Here is a 26172-nt window from a genome sequence, read left to right as displayed (position 1 = left end):
AGTTGGACACGACTGAGCAATTAACACTTCCACTTTTTACTTGAAATATTTAAGGTTAGGGCTCCACCGTATGAAGTCGGGAGGCACAATTCCGCCCTGAGGGAGGTCTGATTCGTGAAGCCCACCCTCCATGGTCTCTCGCCTGTCGTGACACTCCCAGCACCTGGTGCCAGCGCCTGGTCTGGCTCCTCCCCAACCTGGGGGACCCACGCTCTTGCCTGTTGCCCGCTGGGGACTTTTCTGTCCAGGGATGTCTGCCTTTGGCTCAGGGTTTCTGGATAACGTCTAGTGAGTCTATTGAAGAAACTCAGGGCAAGAACTTCCCTGGTAGTCCAGGGGCTAAGACTGTACTCCCAGTGCAGGGGCCTGGGTGCAATCCCTGGTCAGGGACTCTCATATGCTGAAACTAAGAGCTCACATGCTGCAGATCCTGCATGCCGCAACCGAGACCTGGGCAACCAAAGAAATAAATAGTAGAAGATGAAATCTTGAGGCAAATTCTGCTTCCAGCTCTGTTGGCGTTCTTGGTCCTGGGCTGACCCTCCCCCCAGGGGTGGCCATTACATTTGGACAGTACAGTTGAGGCAGCTCTTGACCAATGCCGGATACGCAGCCACATGTGACCACGGTCCTCAGAGAAGGAGGCTCAGAAAGGAGCCACAAGGAAGGTCTGCTGGGTTAGCAGCAAGTAGGTGGGGGTCCTCGGAGCATGCTGGGCCCACTGAGCAGAGATCAGAGCCCAGGACACTGAGGCTTCTGGAAGCTGTGGGCCAGGCACCCAAGGGAGGTCCCCAAATTGGGGGCGGGATGTGATTCTAGAGCTTGAGCATTGCTGGGATATGTGATCCAGCCGGGGATAGAGCATCACTTTTTCCCCAGACACGCATCTGGGGACCAGGAAGACTTGCCTTAGGAGTAAGGATGCCATCTGGGTACCAGGAAGACTTGCCTTAGGAGTAAGGATGCCATCTTGAGGCAAGACCCACTTTAGAATCTCCTGGAACAGACAAGCTCTCATAGGATCCAGCTGAGATGGTATGGGAAGGGAACCTCCCCAAGTTAGTGGGGTGTGGTAACACTTGGATTCCCTAATACCCACTAATGCTGTGCGACATCAAGGAGGTACAAGTTCAGGGGAGCAGAAAGAAATGGAGTTACTCACCAGAATAAATACCAACATTCCCCACATAAATAAATACCAACATCCTCAGAGGGATTAAAGAGGAGAGACTGTCCGCAGGATATATCCCTCATAAAGTCTAGTTAGCAATAAAAAATTAGCAGATATGAAAAAAAAAAACAGGAAAATGTGACCCATAGTCAAGCAGAAAGCAGTCAATTAAAATGAACCACTTGATGACTCATGAGCCAATAAAATCATCACAAGGGCACTAAGGCACTAACTATGAAAACAGAAACTTGATGAATTTATTTCATCAAAGTTAAAATATTCTGGACTTCAAAAAAAGAAAAAAGATGGTAAAGAAATCTGAAAGGCAGATCACAGATGAAGAGAGAAGACTCACACGGCATCTCTTGACGAAAGGAGTTTTATTCAGAAGACATACAGGACTCTTAAACTCAATCATAAAATAAACAACCCAATAAAAATGTGGGCACAGGATACGAACTTACACTCCCCAAAGGAGACATCTAACTGGCCAATAAATAGGTGAAATGCTGCTCACCACCATTAGTGATCACGGGAATGCGGACTGAAAGGGCAGTGAGGTGATGCCACACCCACTAAGATGGTTTGTGTTAGACGGGCGTCACCACGCGCCAGCCAGCGCACAGGACATCTGGAATCCTCACACTGGTGTGGGGGCAAGTCCAGTTGCCCTTCCACTTGAAGAATTTGGCAGTTTCTTTTTCTTTCATATGAAGATGCTCACTCAGACATCCAAGGAAGAACTGGCTAACAGAAGGAAAAGCCTTTCTGGTGGAAACTGCAAATGTCTGGAACTTTGGCAGTTTCTTGCAAATTAAATACCCTGTTACTACACAGCACAGTTGCCCCACTCCCAGAGATTCACCCAGGGGAAAAGACACCTACATCCTTGAGAGCCTCCCACACCGAGTTCACAGCGGCAGGAAGTGGGGCAGCCCGCCTCTCATGACCATGTGAATGATAAGCAATCCAGCCACGTTCACAGTGAAAGGAACAAAGTTCAGACGCACACAGGCTCCTAAAACCTCATTACTGCCCTGCTGAGCAAAAGAAAGATGGACCCAGAAGAGTGCCTGCCACACACGGTTCTCCTGGGGTGGGATCCAGACCTGGCAGATAAAAGCTGTAGCACGAGACGGTAGATGAGTTGTCACCTGTAGATGGGAAGGGCCAACTGATTGCAAAGAGGCACGAGAGTACTTTCTAGAAGCACTCTGTATTCTGATAAAGGTGACGATTGCCCAGCTGTGTGCATGTATCCACTCATTCATTGAACTGAACTGGCCTATTTCATTGTGTGTGAATTAAACCTCCATAAAGCTGATTATGGGGCTTCCCAGGCAGCACTAGAACACACCTGCCAGTGCAGGAGATTTAAGAGATGCTGGTTCCATCCCTGGGAGGAGAAGATCCCCTGGAGGAGGGCATGGCAACCCACTCCAGTATTCTTGCCTAGAGAATCCCATGGACAGAGGAGCCTGGCAGGCGACAGTCTGTGGGGTTGCAGAGTCAGACACGACTAAAGCAACTCAGCACACACACGAAGCTGATGATTTTTAAAAGTCTGAGGCATTGGTGTTTGTCTTCCCTCTTGGCCCCAGACTAGTTAGTATAACTGACAGGTGTGTCCAGATCCAGATGCTCTGTCAGTGGGCTTGGCCAGGGCTAGATTCCTGGGAGTGGGTAGAATGAACAAGCCTTAACCCCAGTGGTAACCCAGCCCGTGAAAGCCATGTTTCCCAGAACCTTTGTCACGGTAACGAACCACCCCCAGTCCCTCCATCTCAAGGGCTGCAGTAGCAAAGGTTTGTGTTCAGTGCTCTTTACGTGGCCTCCCAGGAAGGCAGGAGGCAACTGCTGCTCCCCCCGGGGACACAGGCACTGGAGGCAGCCGTCTGGGGAGCTCTGTCTACCACGTGGATGCTGATGCTGGCAAGCGCCATGCTGGAATCTTCCCTCTCGCCAATTAGCACCGGGATCGTCCCACCTACCAGTCTGTTGACACCAGGACTGGGACCCCTCAGGCCAAACACCTAGTCAGGCAGGGCACAGCCCCACCCACCAGCAGCCCAGCTGCCTTAAGAAACCCTGAGCCCACAGCCACCCCCAGGGACCTGGCCCTGTCCTCCAGCATACCAGGGAGCCAGCACCAGTGCCAGAGACCCAGGGACAGCACTCCACCCACCAGTGGGCAGGCACCAGACCTGGGATCCCCTGGACTTTGGCTTCACCCACCAGCTGGCAGACAACGGCCCTTGGGGTACCATAACCTGCCGGGTTAGGACAGCGGGCTGTCACCAGCTCCAGGACCACCTGGGCCCCACTCCCCAGCAGGCCAGCCTCAGCTCCGGGATCCCCACGGCTCTGCAGCCAGAGAGCCCTGGGACCTGACCTGCCAGAATTATCATTTAATCCAGCAATTGCACTCCTGGGTATTTACCAGGAAAACAAAAACGCTGACTTGAAGAGATATGTGCATTCCAATGTTCATTACAGCAGTATTTACAATAGCCAAGATATTGCAGCAACCTAAGTCTCATCAATAGATGAATAAATGAAGATGACTTATGTATGTATATATATAAAAGATATGATATATATATATATATATATATATATAATGGACTATTACTGAGCCATAAAACCTAATGAAATCTCATCATTTGTAACAACATGTATGGGCCCAGAGGGTATTATGCTAAGTGAAATAAGCCAGACAGAGAAAGACAAATACTGGATGATTTCATTTATATGTGCAAGCTAAACAACAAGACAGATGAACAAACATACGGACCAGAAGAAGAGCTATAGATACAGAGAACAAACAGGTGGTTGCCAGAGGGAAGGATGTGGGGGAGGAGAGAAACAGGGCATCGAGATCGAGAGGGACAGACTTCTGGTTGCAAAATGAATGAGTCATGCGTATGGAACGTGCCATGCGGGGAATACGGTTAACAGCTACACTATATCTCTGTATGGTGACGGCCAGTAACCAGACTTACCTTGGCCATCACGTTGAGACGTATGGAGAACTGAATCCCTACGCCGTGTAACAGGAGCTAGCACAGCTGTTGCTGCTCTTTAGTCGCCAAGTCAGGTCCGACTCTTTTGCGACCCCATGGACTCTAGCCCCCCAGGCTCTTCTGTCCATGGGATTCTCCAGGTAAGAATACTGGAATGGGCTGCCATTTCCTTCTCTGGGGGATCTTCCCAACTCAGGGACCGAACCCGCATCGTCTGCCTTAGCAGGTGGATTCTTTACCACTGAGCTAACAGGGAAGCCCCAACTAACATAGAATTATATAGGGCAGTTATACTTCAGAAACAAACCACCTCATAGAAAAACAGATCAGATTGGTAGTTACCAGACACAGGGGTGGGGTAGGGGGAATTGGATGAAGGTGGTTATAAAATATAAGTTATAAGATAAATAAGCACGAGACGTGTAATGTACAACGTAAGTATAGACATGGGATATTTTATATGATAAATATAACTAACACCACTGTATAAAGTTTTAAGATGGTAAATCCAAGTTCTCATCACAAGGGAAAATGCTTTTCTATTTCTTTAACTTAGTACCTATGTAAGATGATGGATGTTCGCTAAACTTATTGTGATAATCATTTCATTATGTGCTGTGTGCATGCATACTAAGTCGCTTCAGTGAGGCCGACTCTTTGTGACCCTAAGACTGTAGCCTGCCAGGCTCCTCTATCCATGGGATTCTCCAGGTAAGAATACTACAGCGGGTTGCCAAGCCCTCCTCCAGGGGATCTTCCCAACCCAGGGATTGAACTCACATTCTCTGTCCCCTACATCAGCAGTGGGGTTCTTTACCACTAGCTCCATCTGGGAAGCTAAACTTATTGTGATAATCATTTCAATATGTATGTAAGTTAAATCATTATGCTGAATACCTTAAACTTTCACAGTGCTGTATGTCAATTATATCTCAACAAAGTTAGAAGGAAAAAAAAAAAAAAAACAACAAAACCACATTATCAACATGTGAATCAAGAGGAAAATACAACCAAAATTGAGGAGAAAAATCTATCCACCCAACCGATCCAGAAATGACAATGATGATAGGATTAATAACAGAAGATTAAAACAGATATTAAAACTATATTCCAGCACCATGGTAACGCCATGTAAGAAGACTGTGCTATGCTAAGTCACTTCAGTCGTGTCCGACTCTGCGACCCCATAGACGGCAGCCCACCAGGCTCCCCCATCCCTGGGATACTCCAGGCAAGAACACTGGAGTGGGTGAGAAGATTAGCAGGAATCAAACACTGGGCGAGAGGCGTACTTCTGGTTTGGGCTGCACGCGGTGGCCTGTGGAATCTTAGTTCCCTGACCAGGAATCCAGCACGCCCTCTCTTCACTGACAGCGTGGAGTCTCACCCACTGGACAGACCACCAGGGAAATCCCAAGAGCTGAACCTTGGTGCCCCTGTAACACCTTTGCATGTATTCTGCAAATCTAAGATTATTCCCAAATTAAATGTTTATTTTCTTAAAAGCTAGAGGAAAGGTTGAACATGTTAAGTAGAAACATAAAAGATATAAAATTTGAATTTCTGGTGAAAATGATAATGCATCCGGTCAAATACACAGTAAATGGGATCATAGCAGATTAAACATTATTGCAGAAGGGGGAGAAATAAACTTGAGCTCAGAAAAATAGAAATTATTCAAAATGAAACATGGAGCAAAAAAGACTGGCAAATTCACTGGAATCCCTGGAAGAGGGAGGTGAGGCAGATAAAAGTATTTGAAGAAATAATGGATAAAAAGTTTCTAAATTTGAGGAAAACTATAAACCTACAGGTCCAAGAAGCTCAACCGGAGGAGCCTGGTGGGCCACAGTCCATGGGGTCACACAGAGCTGGACATGAGTGAGGGACTAACACTCTGAGGGTCAGGAATCCGGGAAGGGCTTTGCTGGGCGGTGCTGGGTCAGGACATCTTCGAGGCTGCAGTCATGATGTTGACCAGCACTGCAGTGCGTGAGGCTGGAGTACCCAGGGCAGAGGAAACAACAATCGCGGTAGGGAGCTCGAGGCTCCAGTCTCTGCTTGGCCCTTAGGCACCGGGTGCCTTTTGTGAGGTCACTTCCCTCCTCTGTGCTCTTTCCTTTTCTGGGCAGGGTGGGGGTGGGAGAGGTGAGAACCGGCCAGCATCCAGCCTTAGTACTCTCACCGGGTCTGGACTAAAGCAAAGAACCTTCTGCATGGGACCAGGCACAGAGTCCCCCGGGTTCCTGGATTCAGAGGACCCAGGGCCGGTCTGTGCTGCCAGCCCCTGGTAGCCAGGGGCCAAGGCTGCCTGGACACTTGGCCTGGCAGCTTCTCAGCACTCACTTTTCCCAGAAGCCAGCATGCGAGGACCCGCAGGACCCGTTGTCCCAGAGACAGGCAACAGAGCGTCCCAGCGGAGACTCCGGGGCTCGGGAAGCAGGTCCCAGAAGCTGGGAGCAGGAGACCAACCGGCCTGGCCTGCTTGGGAAGGAGGGGGCTTCTAGGACTGGGGGCTTCCTGCGGTAAAGCCGACCGGGAAATTCACACTGAGCCAGTACCCACAGTGCCAGCTCCCCGGCCTCCTCCAGCCTCCTGCTCTTCCCCAAGAGCACAGAAACCCATACTAAGCACAGAGGAAGCCACTGTTCTTAAAAGAGGGACCTTCTCACCAACTTTTCTCTCCTACCTCAAAAATAATTTTCTACTGATGCCGTTGTTCAGTCCCTAAGTCATGTCACATCTTTGCTATCCCATGGGCTGCAGCATGCCGGGCTCCTCTGTCCTCCACCATCTCCCGGAGTTTGCTCAAATTCATGTCCATTGAGACAGTGATGCTATCTAACCATCTCATCCTCTGTCCCCCACTTCTCCTCCTGCCCTCAATCTTTCCCAGCATCAGGGTCTTTTCCAATAAGTCGGCTCTTCACATCAGGAGGCCAAAGGTTTGGAGCTTCAGCTTCAGCATCAGTCCTTCCCCAGCATTGTGAACGTGGAGCTCAGCGCCTTCCTCCACCGTGGACCCTTGACTCCTTGGGAACCTTTGGGCAGAACGCACCAAATGCCTTTCATTTATTCATATTCTTTGACTCAGCAACTCCCTTTCTAGGAAATCCCCCCGGTGAAATGCTTAAACATGTGAGAAATCTGAGCATCTACATAGGTTCAGTGCAGTGATAAAGCAGCAAAAACTGGCAATGACCCAAATATACATCCCTGGAGACTGAACAGCACATCCGTGCGATTCTGCTGAGCAGTTCAACTCTGACAGAGTTGGGAGCTGTGTTCAGTGTCCAGAAGTTGTCATGATGTGCTGGTACCTGGAGAAAGTTCCAGAACTTCAAGTATTTGACCCACCAGCAAGCAATGGAATGTTCATCCCTGGGGAGAGAGAGGTCTGCAGGCATCCCAGGGTTATCTCTGGAGGCAGAGGCGTCTATCAGGTGGTTTTTTTTGTTTTTTAACTTTTTCCACTTGTGCATTGCTGTATTATTTGAGTTGTTTAGGTGAAACATTTTGTTTATATAGTCAGCAAAAGTGGTCATGGCATTTTACAGTTTATAACAGAGTTGCCCTACAAAGGTAGCCCCTGGGGTGAGGCAACAGGTCTCAACCTCTGTCCCCTGATATTTGGAAGCTGGGTCAGTTCCAATCTGTTCCCTGAAAAGAGGAAGAAAAGGAGCCAGACTTGGGTCTGGCAAGATGAGAGTCAAACTTGGAAGGCAGGCTGTCATAAATTTTGCTTTCTTGGGAAGGTTCTGGATTCTAGGAGTCTGAGGAGGTTAGAGTTATAGTGAAGGACACTTTGGTTTGCAAAGTCCAGGTGCCCAGCACAGACTCCTGGGGGTGGCTACATGATTCATATAACTTGGAATTTCAGGGCTGGATCAGGCTATCTTCAGGTGCAGCTGGATCCAGGTGCTTGAACAAAGCTCCTAAGGTTCTCTCCTCTTCCCGTTCTCCCTGTCTCCTACTTTCAGTTCTCCTCATCTCTGCTGCACTTAACAAGCCCCAGGAAGAACTCGATTTGCCCAGCCTGGGCCACAGGCCCACCCCTGCGACCAGGGGAAGTGGGGTACTGAAACTGCCCAGTCCTTCCAAGCCTCTCCAATGAGGGAGAGAAATTGTGCAAGATTCTCCAGAGGGAAAAGGGTGATGCTGCCCAAAGAAGGAGGGGAATCCGGCTCCACAGGGGGAAAAAAAATTGCACCGTAGCCACATTCGACAGATTCCAGTGCTTATCTACACAGCGGGCACACGCTCAGAGCTTTATGGCCATGTGTCGTCCAAGATTTCCACGTGACTGTGAGCATTCAGAGGCCTTGGTCACTCTGATCTCCAAACAGTTCAGAAAGGCAGACAGACCATTCTCCCTTTACTGATGGGGAAACTGAGGTTCAAAGAGACCAGAGAAGCTGTCCAGCTCACTAGGTGGTAAGTACCAGGACTGGTACCAAGAGCTAGGTTCTCTGATGGCAGAGCTCCCTGTGTTTCTCTGTTCTCAGCCTCAGCCTGTGCTCCACCCACCACCACCATTACAAACGACCCACCACCACCAGGATCGCCACCCCTGCCATCAACAACACCGTCACCACAAGAAATGCAAACCTCCCAGACACCATCCACCAGGCAATGCCTCCCAGAGCCATAGTTCTCAGCTGTAGGCACAGCAAGGAGCTGTGAAGCCAAATCCAAAAGGATAAGTTGATTGACTCAGAGTTTCCTAGCGGGAGCTCCTTTCTTGGCAGCTAGGCCTGGGCCCAGCTCCTTCGTGGCCAGAACCCAGCTTTCCTCTCAGAGCCTTGGGATGCTTCTCCGGAGATGGCTGGGCTGATCCCAACCCCCTGGGAGCGTGTTTAGGAAGCAACACACGTGAGTCACTGGGGCTGACATTCTTTGGAATCTGACAAGGTTTCTACTTTGGGAACCTGCTTCGTTGACTCAGCAGCGGTTCACCAGCAAGCGGGCAGCGAAGCTGGGAGCACGCCCCTCTTCATAAGCCGTGCTGGGGCCGCTGGTGGCTGGGGTGGATCCTAGGGACTGTGCTTTCGGGCTCCAGATGACTCCTGTGTGGAATTTGGGATGGAACTGAGGTTCAGAGAGAAGAAGCAGTGCATCCCAAGCTTCCATGGTAACAGCAAGAGGCAGGAGTCAGCCCCCAATCTGTGGCCACAGAGCCCACAGACGTCAGTGCCCTACACTCTCACCAGGCTGGCCCTTTGGCTCTGCCACCTGCTCTGAGATGGGCTCTCAGTGGCTCTCGCCCGACTTCAGGGGGAGGATGGCTGGATGGGTGGTGCTGAGGGATGCTCCATATCCCCCTCACTGAGCAGCCCCTGGGCTGCCTGGGTTGGAGTGAGTATCAGTCCAGATCCTACCAGGAAAGAGATGACTCGAGCTGAGAATCCTGCAGGATGGAGGGGACCCACGCGAGGTCGGCGGTGTACCACATCCCAGGCTGCAGTCACCCTTAGACTGAAGGGCTGCACACTCAGTCATGTCCAACTCTTCTATGACCCCGTGGGCTGTAGCCCACCAGGCTCCTCTGTCCATGGAATTTTCCAGGCAAGAATAATGGGATGGGTTGCCACACCCTCCTCCAGGGGATCTTCTTGATCCAGGGATCGAACCTAGGTCTCCTGTGTCTGTCTCCTGCACTGGCAGGCGGATTCTTTACCACTGCACCCCCTGGGAAGCTTTAGGCTGAAGGAGTGAGGGGAAAGGACCATTGCCAGGGCCTGGAAGGAAACCCTGGAGAGAGAGCTGAAGGGGGAGACAAGCCCTTCAAGGCAAGGACACAGCCTGTCCAAGGTGACCCCCCAGGGGAGATGCTGGATGTGGACATGCAGACTTCTCTCTCCTCCCCCTCTGACCTGCAACCAGAGCTTGCCCAGAGCCAAAGCCAGTAGGGAGCCAGAGGCTATGCGAGCCCAGGAAAGGGGTCCATTGGGCTGAGCCCCTGGGACAAAGTTAGCATATGAACCTGTGGACCCATGGTGTCTCCTAAAATCCAGAGAAAATGTCCTAGGTTTGGGGACTCTTGGGATGTGTCTGAGACCAGAGATTGCAATGTCACAGGAAATAGAGGTGTCTCTTGGAGTTTCCCTACCAAAAGTGGGGGAGCAGACTGGGAAAGGGAGATAGTTGGCCAAGGGGCATGCCCCCTCTGTGAAGCAGGCAGGACATCCATTCAGCTCTGGGTCCTCCAGTGTGCCCGGGGGTCCTCTGGGGGTGGCAGGTAGCCCCGGAGGCCCCATCTGGAGCCAAGTGTGCACACAGCCCTGTCCGCAATACCTTCTCATTCTGGTGCATCCACTGGTCCTGCAAGGAGCTCTCACTGTCTCTTTCCTTGTGAGACCATCAGGGACCAGAACCCCCAGAATCATCACCAGGGACGGTCAGCCTGTGCATATGTCCTTCCCCTCTCTGGGGTTTGCCTCCCTCTGGGGAAAACCCCAGGTTCCACCTCCAGCAACGCGACACACCAACACCTTCACCCACTGGTCCCTCTGCAGCCCTGGGCACTGATCCCTCATCACACGGTGATGGGGCATGTCCGGTAGCCAGGCTCTGGGGAGGCACTGTGGACCTGCCATTCCTCTGGCTCCTAAGGGTCTGAGAGCCTGCTATGATGGAGGAAACGCAGGCGTGGTGTTTATACGTAGAAAAAGCATCCAACTAAGGCTTGGAGAATGGCTACTACCCACCCCAGTATTCTTGCCTGGAAAATCCCATGAACAGAGGAGCCTGGCGGGCTCCAAGTAGTCCACGGGGTCGCAGAGAGTCAGATGCGACTGAGTGACTAACACTTTCATTTTTCTTTTTTTCAGGCTTGGAAGATTAGGGAAGGTCACCCTGAGGAGGTGATGAGATAAGATCAGAACAGTTTCCACACAAAATACCCAGAGCACGGCATCCCGCTCACCCACCGCATGAGGGCCCTCAGACAAGAGGTGACGGCACCTGGGAGCTGCAAATAGGCCCACGTGCAGGAATATGGGGAGCTGGCAATAAGAGGGGGCGTGGAGACGGACACAGAGAGATCTCGAGTTGTCCCCCGAGGCAGCAGCAGCAGGATTTTAATAAGGCAGTGTCGAGGCCCGATGATCAGGTTGAGAAGGGCCCCTCTGGCTGCCCAGTGGGGAGCAGATCAGAACAGAGCAAGACTGGAGGTCAGAAGGCTGATGAGGAGGCTCTCGGTGTGCTGCCGGAGAGGACAGACTGGGGCAGCGGGATCAGAGAAGGAAATTTCATCTGACCCAAGAGCCCCTGTGACTGCCAAAGAGGCCAATGTGGGTTGATGGGTCCCCAAAGAGCGTGATAAAGTGGGTAGCAGCCAAGATGACTCCCAGGATTCTGTTTTGGAGAAATGCGTGGGGTGTCCTCAGATGGACAACGTAAGGGAAGAAGGCTTGGGGTAAGATGGTGAGTTCCTTATTTCCGGTCACAGCACAGTTAACTGGAACTGGATCAGCCCCTCTGTTATAACCAACCATAAAACTACGCAGAATACACGAGGCCACCATCCTCAACACAGTATCAAAGGCAGGGCAAGACTGCGATCTCCAAGAGAAGAAAAAGCATGCGGTGAGCCCGCTAGCTCCTTGGATCTGCACCTGGGGTACTCCCTGGACCACTCCCTGGACCACAGTGCAGCCTGTGAGTGTCCACGCAGAACTCAGAGGGCCCACTGAACAGAGGGCGCAGAGATGGGGCTTCAGGGTCACTGAAGCAGCTAGGATCTTCAAGGCTGGAAGCTGCATGCGGGAAAGGGAGAAAGTCCATGTGAGGGTCCCTGGGTTCTGGTGAGACCACCTGAGGCTTAACAGGTGGTCGCAATCCCTAAAGTTTTGAAAGTGGAACAGAAATACTAGATGTCAAGCAATGCTAGGGAACTCTCGGATTTTTGCTCAAAAGTGGAACAACCTCACTAACACTAGGCCATCCAAACGTAACACAACAAAGGCTTCGTCTTAGTAATAAAGACCACACAGTGGAGTAAAGCCAGTTGTAGACCTTCCATAACAAAGCTTAAAGCCAACTTCAGTAGAATTGGCAATTTGGAGTTTGATTCTCACCATGTTAGGGAAGTTTGGGAGATACCGTCCACTTTCATTGACCATAACAAATACTAAACCACGGCCACACATACTCAAGTGATTGACTGGTAACTAACCTGACTGCTAGAACAAGAATCAACCCTTTTCAGAGGGAGATACTGGAACAGCATTTCTACAACACATCATTCACAATGTCCAGTATATAATCAACAATTACCAAATATGCAAAGAAGCAGAACTGTGTGACTCATAGCCAAGAACAGAAAACAAGGATCAATAGAAATCAATCCCTATTGATTGATAGCCTATCCCTTCTCCAGAGGATCTTCCCAACCCAGGAATTGAACCAGGGTTTCCTGCACTGCAGGTGGATTCTTTACCAGCTGAGCTACCAGGGAAGCCCCCTAGAGAGCTTAAGTAACTGCAGATAATACCCATCCTTTCAACCCTACAACTCAGAGGACCCTGCGCCCCTCAAGCAGAGCCTCAGCCAGCCTTGTACCTTTCGAAGCCCAACCACTAACTGTAAGATCCTTGTGAAGCAGAGAGAGGCCTTGGGGATCCTATTCTGCCGACAAGAGTTGCTTTGGGAAAACTGCTCTGAGTGGGGCTCCTCGCTGGGTACCAAGCAGACCACTTCTGCTTCCTCCCACTCTTGTTCAAAGCGCTCTGTGATCTTGCTTGATCTTGGGAGCCAGCAGTCTCCCCAGAGACACCCCATCCCCGTAGGCTCCAGAACATGAGGGTGGGGGACAGTTGTCAGGACCTGCTGTTTTGTTGAAACAAACAAAAAAAAAGGAACAGGGCTGCTGAGACGGGGGTAAAGAACTACCCCCCAGCCCGGTAATGATTCAAAGTAGTCTTTACCTGAACGCTCACCTTGGACCAGCACTGAGCTAAGAACCTTGCATTAACTGTCATAGCATCCCTCTTCTCCAGGTGAGGACACAGAGGCCTAAAGGACTTTAGTGACTAGCACATGGACAGTAGTAGGGCCGGGTCATGAACCCCGGGTGCTCTGACTCCAGAGCCTGCGTGTTTAAAGTGAGGTGTCTGCCTGCCTGTTCTTCAACCCTGTTTCTTAGAGTCATCCTGGTCTCTGAAAAGGATTCGTCATCCTCCCAGGTCCTCAGGCCAAACACCTGGGAACCACCCCACTTGCCTTCTCCCTCCTGACAATCCACAAACCACGTCTGTTGTCTGTACCTACAAAGTACATCCTGAACCTGCCCCGCCTTCCCAGCTCTGTCTCCACTGCCCTCATCGGTCTGTCTCCAGAGTAGCCTCATCCACGGTGATCTGCTCACCCCTGTCCTTGTTTCTCCTCCTGTGTCACTCTGTATACCCCACCTGGGAGCCAAAGACATCCTTTGAAAGATTCACTCAGACCAGTCCTCCTCCTCCTAATGCTCTCCCTTGGTTCTACATACTGCTCAGAACAAAATCCACAGTTCTCACCTACAAGACTCTGCACGACTGGACCCTCCTAGCTTCACACCCTCCTTTCAGGTCATAAGCCTCATTATTCTTAGTCTGCTCCAATCATACCAGCTTTTAAAACATTCTTGACAGACCTAACTTTGCTTCTGTTTCAGGACCTTGGCAGGTCTGTGCCTATGTCTTCTTCAGATCTTCCTTCTTCAGATCTTCCTCAAATATTGAACGTTTTCCTGACAGCTAAAGTATACCTTCTCAGCTACAGAACTTCCGTGAGGCAACACGGGCATTTATTTGTCTTCTGTCTGTTTCCCTTGACCTCACCACCATTCCCCTCACACACACTAGGAATGCTATCAGGAGAGGAACAATCTGATCATTTTCTAGGTCCCTGGAAGCTAACAGAGGAGGTAGCTGGGTATCAATTTTTATGGATGTTGACTGGCTGGCTGGATGGGTGGGTGGATGGATGAGAGATGGGTAAGTGGGTGAAAAGATGGGTGGATGGATGGATGGGTGTGTGGATGAGTGGGTAGATGGGTGGATGGATGGATAGATAGGTGGATGGATGGATAGAGAGATGGGTGGATTGATGGATAGGTGGGTAGATGGATGGATGGATGGGTAGATGGATGGATGAATGTGTGGATGTGTGGATGGGTGGATGGATGGATGGATGGATGGATAGGTGGATGGATGGATAGAGATGGGTGGATTGATGGATGGGTGGGTAAATAAATGGATGGATGGGTGGATGGGTGGATGGATGGCTGTGTATAGAGAGTCCCCACACCCTTCTTTTCCTCCACAGTGGTTAGTTTTGTGGCTGTCTCGGTGTTGTCCATTGAAGGATGGCTCTTTAGAGGGCAAGGGCAGGCCTGGGAGGTCTGGATGGGAGGCCCAGGCCCCCACTCCCTTCCCCACACACGTTCCCCTTCTCCTCACAGTCCCTCCTCAACGAGACCTCACATATGACACCTCTTTGAGGGGTCAGCTTTCCAGGAAGCTCCACCAGAATCAAATCACCGTGATCCCTTCCATGAACCACCCACTGCAGATGCTGCTGGCTTTGGCCTCCCTCTTCTCAGCGTCCCAAATCCAGCCCCTCCGCTGGCCCCCACCCCCAGCCCAGAGCTGTCCCCCTCACCGCAGCTGTCCACACTTACAAAGCCTGACTGTTCGATAAGGCTGTGCCAGCTGGAACGAGACACTTCCCGTCCAACGGGAGGTTCTGCACAGAGCCTGGGGGCAGCTGTCAGCTTGGGGGGCACAGGACCGGATCTGGGGCCTCCTGGGGGCCGGCACCCTCCTGGGCCTCAGCAGAGACTCCTCCGGGCCTGGTTTCAGGTCCCCAAATTGGCTCCACAGAGTGGAGGGCTGGAGTGAGAGTCAGGGGAGCTGGGGGAAGAGGCTGCAGTTGCTAGAACCTTCAGAGACCTCATGTCCAGAGCCTTAGGAAACCTTCCCCTTTCGGAGACACAGGGGTCAGGAGCTGCTCTGGAGTCTGGGGGCTGGCAGGATCTGCTGGCCCCCTCCCCGAGGTGACACTGTCCTCCTTGGTCATTAGCCACTGGTGACTGTGGCAGAGGCTACAGGAAGAGGTGAAGGTCAGTATAAGCACCAGGCATGGCCCTCGGCTTGGCCCCCGCGGCCGGGATGGACACTGCTCTTGACCAGCATGTGGGCCAGGGTACTGAGTTCTGGCTGAGTCTAGCCCAAGCAAGGAGCTGGGGAATCTCTTCTGGACAAACCATCAGCAAAGGGTCTTTGGGGCAGCTGAAATGGTCACTCTCCAGCCCTTCAACCTGACTCCTATTGGTTGGGCACCTACTGTGTGCCGGGCGTGGGGACACCACAGGCCGGAAATCCCTGCCTTCATGGAGCCCATGTTCCCTGGTATGCCCCCCCAACCTGGGGCCGCCCTGCCGGGACCCCAGGCCCAGACCCCGGGCCTAGACCCCAGGCCCGTCAGAGCCTGCGCCTTTTCTGGCTCTGATTCCTCCTCAAAGTCTCTAATTATATCCTGGGAGAAACAATTAGAACGAAACTAAGGGGTTTTTTTTGTCTCTCCTCCAGGCCGGACCTGTTTAATAACTTAATTAAATAAACAGAATTATAATTATAATGTTAATATTTCCTTTCTGTAATGTCGACACCTTCTGCTGGAAAAAGCCTCTCTTGGGAATGGGGGCTCCGTGCGCTCCCCAGCGCCTCCCCGGTTCGAGGCTGGCCGCCCACCGGCCCCCATCTGGGCCCACCCGGTCCTGGGGCCCAGCAGAGCCGGCAGGAGCCCCAGCCAGGGGGAAAGCGGCGTCCTCTTCATCGTGAGTGTTTACAGTCGAGCTCAAACCACACGATGGAAATTCCTCTGAAGCTCCTAATTGCACATTTCCTTCCTCCAACCATTTTCTTTTGACAGTCGACTTTGAAAACATTCAGCACTTAATTCTCCCCAGGCGGGAAGGGGGAGAAGGACTGAGCCTGCTGCAGTGGGGCTCCCTCCCCCACCCCACTAAGGGGCCGGCCTCGGGGACCAGGATGCTCAGGCATCTTTGGTGGGGACCCCGGGGGTCCCGGGCAGTGAATCTTGCTTACCTGCCTCTGTGCCACGAACCATCTCCAGCTGACCCAGGGGGACAAGTAAGCTCAGTGTCATTTCCTTGTCTGTAAGACACGATTAAGAATATTCGTTTGCCAGGTGATGGTGGGAAATCGTCGGGCACATAATAGGTACTGATAAGGGTGAGACTCCTCCAGCTTCTTGGAGGAAACACAGCGTGTCAAGATGGGATTCTTGCAGCCGTTCTCTCTACGTGCGTAGTGTGTGTGTGTGTGCTAAGCGGCTTCAGTCATGTCCGACTCTTTGTGACGCCATGGACCATAGCCTGCCAGGCTCCTCTGTCTCTGGGATTCTCCAGGCAAGAATCCTGGAGTGGGTTGTCATGCCCTGCTCCACACATGTAGTGTAGACAGAGGTTAAGAGCAGGCTACCTGGGGTCACACTTCAGCCTGGCCTTTTAATGGCAGAGCAGTGAGGCCCGGGGAAGCGTCGTTTCCTTTGTGACTCGGTTTCCAGGTCCGTAAGAGGGGACCTGGCTGTGTCGACATCACTAGTCATCTTGAGGATTGTGCGACTTGACCATCATGAAAGGCCTGACACAGGGTGGGTGCAGAAAGCTGACATGGACAACGACCCCCAGGGGTCAGTCTGGGGATGGCCGGTGGGCTTTGGCATCAGACCGACTTGGCTTCCAGTCCCCGCTGTTTAGGGACCTGATTTCCCGCATCATGCACATCCCTGCTGTGAAACGGATGTGATAACACACGGGGCTGTTTGCAAGGTTCGAGGCAGACAATAGGCATAAAGACCTGGGCAGAGAGAGACAGGACTCCTGTCCCTAGACTGGGGGTCCCAGGGGACCTCAGTCTCAGGGGTGATGGGTCGGAGGGAGAGGCCACACGGTCAGAAGAGACCTTCTGTTGGGGCTGAGCCTCCCCGTCTCACCGTGCCCAAGACCCAGCCTCTCTCCATCCACAGCCAGGCCCCGGAGCCGAGTGGCTTCAGCCCTGGCTCACTGGGTGAACTTGAGCAAGTTATGGAACCTCTCTGAGCCTCCATCTCTACATCTGCAAACTAGGAGCAATAGCTGGGCCGCTGGGACAATTGGTGAGTGAAAGCTGTCAAGTGTTTTCTAGTGCCTGGCACACGGTAGGTGCCTGACGTATGTTAGCATAACATCCATGTGTTAAAAGTCACTCAGTCGTGTCCGACTCTTTGCGACCCCACAGACTGTAGCCCACCAGGCTCCTCTGTCCAAGGAATTCCCCAGGCAAGAGGGAATGGGTTGCCATTCCCTCTTCCAGGGGATCTTCTCGACCCGGGGATTGAACCCGGTCTCCCACATCGCAGGCAGATTCGTTACCATCTGAGCCACCAGGGAAGCCCCAAAGATTGATGTGCGTGTCACTTAGTCGTGTCCAGTTATTCGCGACCCCATGGACTGCAGCCACCAGCCTCCTTTGTCTGTGGAATTCTCCAGGCAAGAATTCTGGAGTGGCCGGCCATTCCCTTCTCCAAGGGGTCTTCCAAGACTGCTATTTATTTCCTCAAGCAAAGTGCCGGGCCTGGGTGGTCCCGGAGCTGATGGAGACCTAGCCGTCTCCCTGAGCGTCATCCTGGGCAGAGGTCGGATACATTTTCTCTGCCTGGAGCTCCTCTCCCGCCCCCACAGCTGGATGGGAGGCCCATGTCCCCACAGCCCCACGTCCGGAGGCCCTGCTCATCATCTGTCTCCTCTCGCAGGCTTTCCGCAGGCTCAGGCTCCAGGGCTGGACTCTATTCTCCCCAGACCCTCCTCTTGGCACGTCTTCACTCCCGGTGCGTTAAACAAATACTAAGGTTCTGTTGGACTTGATTCCCTAGGACAGGGGCCACTGGCTTATCTCCACCTGTCTCTCTGCTGCTCTTCCCCCCTAGGTGCCGTGGGAAACCCCAGGAGGCTGGGGTAGGACCTGGACCAAGATGCTTTCACTTGTGTGGGCGGGGCATCAGAGGTCACCATGGAGATGGAGAGAGGGACCTATTGTGAGGCAGGATGGCTGAGGGGGATACAGTGGGTACAGTGAAGATGCAGAGAATGAGATGGATTGAGATTCATGAAAGAAGCTGGAACACTGAAATGAAGTGGAGAATGTGAGAGCTGCGTCCGAGAGATGATGGACTGGATGGGCTTTGAAAAGACATGTCAGGAGTGACGGCTGTGTGTGAGGCTTGGCACCATTCCCTGAGATGGGGAGCACCGTGGAGATCCAGATTGGGGCTGGTGGGGTGGTCACCAGTTTGGTCTGGGGTGTGTTGAGTTGAGGGAGCCTTTGAACAACCTAACTGGTGGTTGGGAGATAGATCTGGGGGTGCCTTTGCACACTTGATGATGACAATGAGTAGGTGGTTGAAGACAGGTCTGGGGTGCCCTTGAGCACCCACGGTGACATTCTGATGGGTGGAAGAGGGGACCTGGGGCTTGGAGGAGAGGTTGCAGCTGTGAGATGCCCAGCCACTACTGTTCATGCTTTTGCCCCAGGATCACACAGAGCTATGAGCAGAGCTGGGCCCAGGACCTGGGTCTCCACTACCCCCCAGGTCCAGTCTGGAGACTGTCCATCCCTCCTTGTGGCTTTTCCAAGAGGATGCAGGGTGGACAAAGCCCAAAGAGGAATGTTCCCTTGAAAATACAGATCCTTTCAGCTGTTTTCCTCTTGAATCATTGGCGAGGACCCAAAGTCTATACATTTTTTCCTGGTGAAAAAGAATGGCAAGCCTGCCCTGGTCACTCACGCCGTGAAATCAGAGGCAGCAGACAGGGGGCCCTCGGAGCGTTCCCAGCCCCGGTGGCCTCCTGCTTCAGAGAGAGCCAGGCGCCAGCAGCTCTGTGCCCGTGAGGAACAGGTGCTGTGGGCAGGAGGGCCTGACACAGCTCGTGGGCCTGGAGTGGATGCAAATAAACGCCCTGTCTCCTCCATGTACCCCCTCCTGGAGGAACCTCATCATCATCTGAGGTCTCCAGGGGTCCCCCGGACCCTCAGATCGTATTCTCTGGCCAAGACTTCTCCCTGGGTCTAGAACTGCTAATCCAGCTACTCAGGGCTCCCCTTTGCCCTTGAGAGATCTGTGAGCAGCGAAACCTCAGCATGCCCCCACACCAACCCCACCCCTTCACGTCCTGTCCCCTGGGGTGCTCCTCCTGTAGGCATCCAGTCACCCAGCCACCAACCTGGGGACATGTCCACAGAGCCCCGCTGAGCCACTCTTCTAGGCATTCAGGCTTCTGTGAGGCATCTCCCCCAGCTTGCTGCCTTGCCCGGCTCCCCTCCTGATGCGCCCTGCACCTGTCTCAGGAGTCCTTCAAGCAGGACCCTGCTATTGTTGCCTCCTGCTCCCGTGGGGCTCCAGGTGGGCTTCTGAGGCCCTCCGGCGCCTTGCCACCCCTCAGCCCTCCTCCAGGTCCCGTCCTGAGGTCCACACCACTGCCTCCTCTGTAAGACCCAGCGGGGCAACCACCAACCCGCCCAATCTTCTGGTTCATTGCCTTCACACATGCTGTTCCCTCTCCCAGCATGCCCTTCCCGCATCTGCGGCTGAGCCGGATCCCTCCTCCCCATCACCTTCTCTAGCTCAGCCTAGGGGCTTCTACTCTGGGGGGTGCACCCCCAGGAGTAGCTTCCATCCTGGGGGCTGCCTAGTGGCCTCCTCCCTTGCCAGGAGGGGCTCTCTGTGCGAGAGGAGGTCGTAACGACCTTGGTGAAAACCCGGGTCTTGCAGTCAGACAGAGCCAGGTTCAGATTCACACAAGAACAGGAACGTGGCCGGCAGGCCGTCCGTTTCCAAGACAGGCAGCATCTCCACGCACTAAGTGCAGGCAACAGCGTGACCTGCCCCGCAGGGGCCTTCCCTCATTGGTTCAGAGACTCCTTATGGAGCATCTTGAACGTGCCAAGCCTGGCTGTAGGTGAAGGGGACAGAGCAGTGGACAAAACACCAGAGTCTCTGCTGCCAGGCTGCAGGCAGACAGAGGCAGCGGCCACACGGCCAACATGGAAGCCACCTGGCATGTTCGGGGGCGGGGGGGGGGGTGTAAATAGAGGCCCCAGAGAGGCGAACCCAGCAGGCCTTCATGTGCACAGACACTGCCGTGTCAGAAAATGTCACAGCAAGTGCAGTCCCTGGGGTAGGAAGCCGACCGCCAGGTCAGAGGAGTGTCAGGGTAGCCACTGTGGCTGGAGACAAGGAAGGAAAAAGGAGGAGACCAGAGAAGGGACCAGAAGGGGCGGGCAGGGATGTGCGGCTGCAGGTCTGGAAGACTCTGCCGTTCCCTCTGAAATGGAGCAGTGGGAGGTGAGCGCAGGACAGGCGTGACAAGACTCAGATTCTAACAAGATCACTGCCTGGGGGCTCAGGGAAGAGCTCCGAGGAGGCCAGGGAGGCTGGAGACACAAGAAGGGGGTGGTGGTGGGACCCACTGGGGTCCATGCCATGCGGACGGACGGGGAGAACCAGGCATGGAAGGCACTTCAGAGTGCATCTGGCATGAGGTGCACGTTCAGGGGCCGAGAGGAGTTTGTTTTGGCCTGTTGTTGTTTTGTCAGTAAATCATGTCCAACTCTTTGCGACCCCGTGGACTGCAGCAGGCCAGGCTTCCCTGTCCTTCACTATCTCCTGGAGTTTGCTCAAACTCATGTCCATTAAGTCGGTGATGCCATCCGACCATCTAACCCTTTGCCACCCCCTTCTCCTCCTGCCTCAATCTTTCCTAGCATCAGAGTCAGCTCTTTGCATCAGGTGGCCAAAGGATTGGAGCTTCGGCTTCAGCATCAGCCCTTCCAGTGAATATTCAGGGTTGATTTCCTTCAGGATTGACTGGTTGGATCTCCTTGCTGTCCAAGGGACTCTCAGAGTCTTCTCCAGCACCACAGTTTGAAAGCATCGATTCTTTGGCCAGTAAATAACACAAACATGCAGGGGACGATCCCCATGACTAAGGCCAGGGCGCAGGAATCCGATGGAGGGAGAAACTGCTTTTCTGACCTGGGAAGGTGGGGTTAGGGGTCACATGGTCCTGATGGGAGAAACTGGAGGAAGCTACCTACTCCTGCTTCCCCCTGTCCAGTCCCAACCCTAACCCTTTGGGTCTGCTGGGCAGGAATTGGCTCCACCAGGGTTTTGGAGTGAGAGGAATCACCAGGACCCTAGGCTGTCTGGGAGACACAGACGGTGCCCAGGGGTCTGGCTGCAGGGGCGCCGGGTGTCCCCGGGTTCCCGAGCCAGCACCTTCTAACTCAGCTAGCTGTTCATGTGACCTCTGGCCCCTGGCTAACTTCCTGGTGGCAAAAGGAAGCGGCAATAATGCAAATGCTCCTTGGACGGGAAGGAAGAACATTCTGGAGTTGAGCACACAGGGGGTGGGTGGAGAGCGGTTCTGCTGGTCAGCTATTTCATTCTGGCATGTTCCTCTGTCCCAGAGGTCGCAGGGTGACCCTAGTCCTGAGTTCACCAGGTGTCAACAGCGGAGGAGACCAGGGCTCCTGGGGACCACCCAGTAACCGGGTCCCTGTCTGGGCCTCCGGGTCCCCTTCTCGTGTTGTTGGGTGCACTCCTGAAAGGAGACAGTCCACGGGGACTAACATCTGTGAGATGTAATGGCCTCCACTGACTGAAAGAACTCCAGTCCTAGGTCGCCTGGCCTCAAGCCCCCTCTCTCCACCTCTGTCTACACCGCCAGCGCCAGCTCACCATACGTATATGTCAGTGTCCTTCCTGACCGTGCACCTTCCCAGCTCAGTAAGTGTGTTCCGTAACTGGCCAGTGCCCCTGGAGGCCCTTCCTACCTCTCATCAGCTTCCCCAGAAATGGTTCTCCCACTGGCTGGGGTCTTTTTTGGCCTAAGCCCCACCCTCCATCCCCAGCTGCCCTCAAGAAGATGCCCATCAGGGCCCTGTTCCTTAACCACATGGGCAGCAAGAAGGCCTTGGTGAATGCTGCCGCCATGTGCCCAGCGTTCTGCCAGGCCAACCCCATTTCAAAGATCCTCCTGGAGCAGCTCCTTGTCCAGAGGCCTCCAGGCATACCACTGGGAATGGGGATGTCCAGGACCTCTGGCAGCGGGCCTTCTGCTTCCCGTACGACTGTGAACTCATCCCTGAGTTTCTCTGCCTCAGTCTTCCCATCTGTGAGATGGGACCCCACCTCCCTCACAGCTCTGACCATGCAGATCTCTGCTCAGGATGGAGCAATGAAGGTCATCTGCAACGTCGGCCCTTGACCCCGGCTCCGCCCCCTACAAGGGGTCACTTCAATAGGAAAGCACCTCCTATCTTTGGAGCTCTCATCTGGGGCCAGCCACTTTACAAATAATACATCTTGACATCAGCCCACATAGATTAACCCATTTTATTCTTTATTACTCCAGTCTTCTTGCCTGGGAAATCCCACGGATAGAGGAGGCTGTCTGGCTACAGTACATGGGGTCCCAAAGAGTCGGACACGACTTAGCCACTAAACAACAACAATCGTGTATATATGTCAATCCCAGTCTCCCAGCCCTTTTAATTCTTAAAGCAACACTGCAAGGAAATTATCACCATCACCCCCATTTTACAGATAAACAGAGGCTCCAAGAGGTTGCCCAAAAATACACAGGTGGAAGAGGCCAGCCCGAGCTCAGAGGCCCTGTTCTTAACCACTGCACCACTAGGCCTCCGTTCCGATGAAGCAGAGACTGTCCAGAGAGGGAGGAGGCCTGAAGAAGCTTACCCAGCGGCCGCTGGCGCACCAACCCAGGAGTCCTGGACCAGGAATTCCAGGCCTCAGTTCCTGCTCCTACACCCCTAATTCATATCTTCCGGGGGTAATCTGGGCAGGTTTTTTTGCAGGAGAGAAACACAAAAGAAACGTCTCCTTGAAGGAGGTGCCTCCTGAGATTCCTGAGCAAGATTAATAAAATCTTATCCAAGAACACAATGATTCACGCCAACCCACCGAGTCAATCAGGAATCGGCAGGACTGTAATTTCTATCAAACTATAATTAGCTGAATTTCCTTTTGTAATCTTGGGAATCTGAACAGCGTGCAGCCTATCATTGGAGCCGTGGATAATGACCAGCCACCTCGCGTACAAAACGGTTCGGAGTAAAAATGTCCTCCGGGTCCCTTTGATGTGTAAAGAGGAATCATGAGTGCAAAGACACGAAAAAATTAGTGGAATTTCAAATACAAAACAATTGTAGCCTTGTTGGGATACAGAGTTTAGCAGGGGGAGGGCTGCTGGCAAGGTCGTTAAAACCAGGATGCTGTTCTGGCTGCCTTGCCCCTCCCTGGGCTAGATGGCGTTTCTCCAGGGCTGGTACAACGCTGGGGAGACTGAATGCAGGCGAGAAACGTGTAGAGGATGAATGAACGAGTGAGTGGAGAGCAAGAGACAGGTGAGGCGAGACAGCAGCTGGGCCATTTCTCTCTCCTTGGTCCACTGAAACTCAATGAGCTGGCGAGGCCACGCGTCCCCAGGCCCCCAGATCTCAGGACCTCATGGAAGCAGGAACCTGGCCCGCCCATTGGCAGGCTCCTGGCCAGTGAGGCTCAGAGCGTTCCTGGGCCAGAGTGGGGCTCAGGAAGTGCCCACCCCCTCCCTGAGAAGTTGCACTATCTGGTCCTCTCTCCCTGCCAGGGTTAAGGGGCCAAGCCCTTGGTCCATCCAGTCAGGGCAGGCTGAGCGCCCCCCACACCCTTGGCAACTTCCCCAGGGAGGAGTCCAGGGAGGTGCTCTTTGGGATGAAACCGAATGAATGAGAGAATGTGCGGTAGGAAGTGACTGGTGACTCAGGGTTACTCAGCCTGGAGCCTGCCAGGGGCCTGCTGCACCACTGTCTGTGATCACAGCAGCTCCTCGCCCTCCCCACTCAGGGCAGGGGCCAGGTCTCCTTTCCCCGGGGCCCGGCTCTCCACCAGCTTTGTGCCCAGACGCCTGGAGGGCACCGGGGGAGAGGGAGCATGGCAGGTGCCTGGAGCCGAGTCTGGGAAAGACGCGAGGGAAAGCCCGTGAGCGGGAGGGGAGGGCTGAGCTGTGGCCCCTCCCCCGGGGGCCCGACTGCCACCCCCACCTTCCTCAGAAGCCCATCCCGTCCAGCATCCTCACATTACAGACAGACAAGGAAACCAAGGCCTGGAGAGGGGGCCACCAGCCAAAGTCAAGGAGCCAAGAAAGCTGGAGCACCAAGAGGATGCAGGCCCGGGTTCACTGGATCACTGATCCCCAAGCTGGTGCCCAGCTGGTGGAGGACATGGTCCTGGGGCTAGGCATGCGGAAACCCTCTCCAGGAGGTCCTGCCGGCCCCACCAAGGTCTCTGCTAGCATCATCTCTCATGGCCCGTGTTCCCTCTTTGAGATGGACCGATACACTTGCTCCACTGTCTTCCAACCCACCAATCCATCCATCCGTCCATCCATCTATGCGTGCATCCATCCATCCATCTATCCGTGCATCCATCGTCCATCCAGTGTGACCCCTTGTAGCCTGGCCTTACCCTCAGCATCCCTTTGGAACACACACACATGTTTATCCTGTATTCTTCATGCCCCATTCTCTGTCCATCCCTCCATCACCTATCCACCAGCCATCCATCCATCCTTCTGTGCTCTCACACATTCACCCATCACCTGTCAGTCCACCTGTCCACCCCTCTATCTACCCACATTGTCATCCACCTATCCATTCACACACCCGCTCACCAACCCTCCCTCAGACTATCCAGGTGTTGGTCAGTCCGCTTATCCTTCCACATATCCATCTGGCCATCCATCTATCCATCAGTTATTTAGTCATCGAACCAAGCTTAGTAAGCCGTGACCAGACAGCGGGCTCTGTGGCTTTCCTCTACCCCCACTCTTCCACGGCCCACTTCCTCCTCTCCAGACATCAAACTCTGTCCATCCCAGTAGCCTCTGTGACTTAGGCCACGGCCCATGCCCTTCAGGAGCTTTCGGTTGCCAGTGTTCTGGGATCCAGACCTGGAAAGCCCTCGACCACGTGAAACCATCCCCTCCTCCCGTCCTGGTTGACTGTGGAACTTGGTCTTGCTCCTACCGCTGCTGACCTTCAGCATTCACGTGGTTGAATGAGACATGGCCCCCAAGCTCCCCATCCTCCTACCGGCGTGGTCAAGGACAGCTGGGGTGGTGCCTCCAGGAGGAGGCAGGGGCCCTGAACTCCAGGGCAGCAGTGAGTGTGAGCAATCCTTGCTGCTTCCTGTCTGGCCCCAGCCTGCCACTCCCAGGCTCCTAGGTGCCGTCTGCTGTCCTTGGCTGCAGGGCCTAATTAATTCTGGACCCGGGCGCTTTGAGATCACTGGATAAGAGGGAATTCCAGAGGGACAACTCAGCCTCATAAAACCTTAACTGGCTGTGTTTTGAATAATTGCAATGATCTCTTCGGGCTTTTGCATCTCAAAGTGTTTCTCTCCTGTGATTGGATTTAGGGCCTGCAGCAACAGCACAGGGGAATTAGAAGGTCAGTGGAAAGACCACTGGACCACACGGCCCTGTGTGAGCCAGGACTGAAATATCCCCTGGAACCTCAGTGTCTTCCCACTCGGCCAGGGGGGCACAAGATCAGAATGAATCCTCTACAGGAGCACCCAGCACAGTACCCTGTGGGTTCGTTACAGGAGGCTGTGGCCAGTCGGGCAAGGATGGCGGAATGGGGTGAGGTTCTCCCACCTGCCGCTGAGAAACTTCGTCCCCTCGAGTGGTTCAGAGGTACCACAAACATGAAGCTCCATGGCAACCTCCGGCGAACTTCCTCCTCTGGCCACACCCTGGCGGGCCCCTTCTAAGCCTTCAGCCACCTCTCTCATTTTCCCTGCTGCTTTGTCATGCTCCATTATTAACTGTAAGATGCAAGCAAGGTAACCGAGCTAGTCTCTACAGGTAAG

The 26172-nt window shown here is 53.5% G+C and overlaps 1 long non-coding RNA gene across 1 annotated transcript; it reads right to left on the bottom strand.

Moving 5' to 3' along the window:
* Positions 1-937: 937 nt before the first annotated feature.
* Positions 938-18228, bottom strand: LOC133241579 (uncharacterized). Its single transcript, XR_009734637.1, has 3 exons — positions 18141-18228; positions 16287-16355; positions 938-16114 (listed from the first exon to the last, which is right to left on the bottom strand). It is a non-coding gene; the product is annotated as an uncharacterized LOC133241579 (long non-coding RNA).
* Between the last annotated feature and the right edge of the window lie 7944 nt (positions 18229-26172).

This window comes from Bos javanicus, chromosome 29 (assembly GCF_032452875.1).
Source record: "Bos javanicus breed banteng chromosome 29, ARS-OSU_banteng_1.0, whole genome shotgun sequence".
NCBI classification, from domain to species: Eukaryota; Metazoa; Chordata; class Mammalia; order Artiodactyla; family Bovidae; genus Bos; species Bos javanicus.
This window is presented reverse-complemented; position numbering and strand designations above follow the sequence as displayed.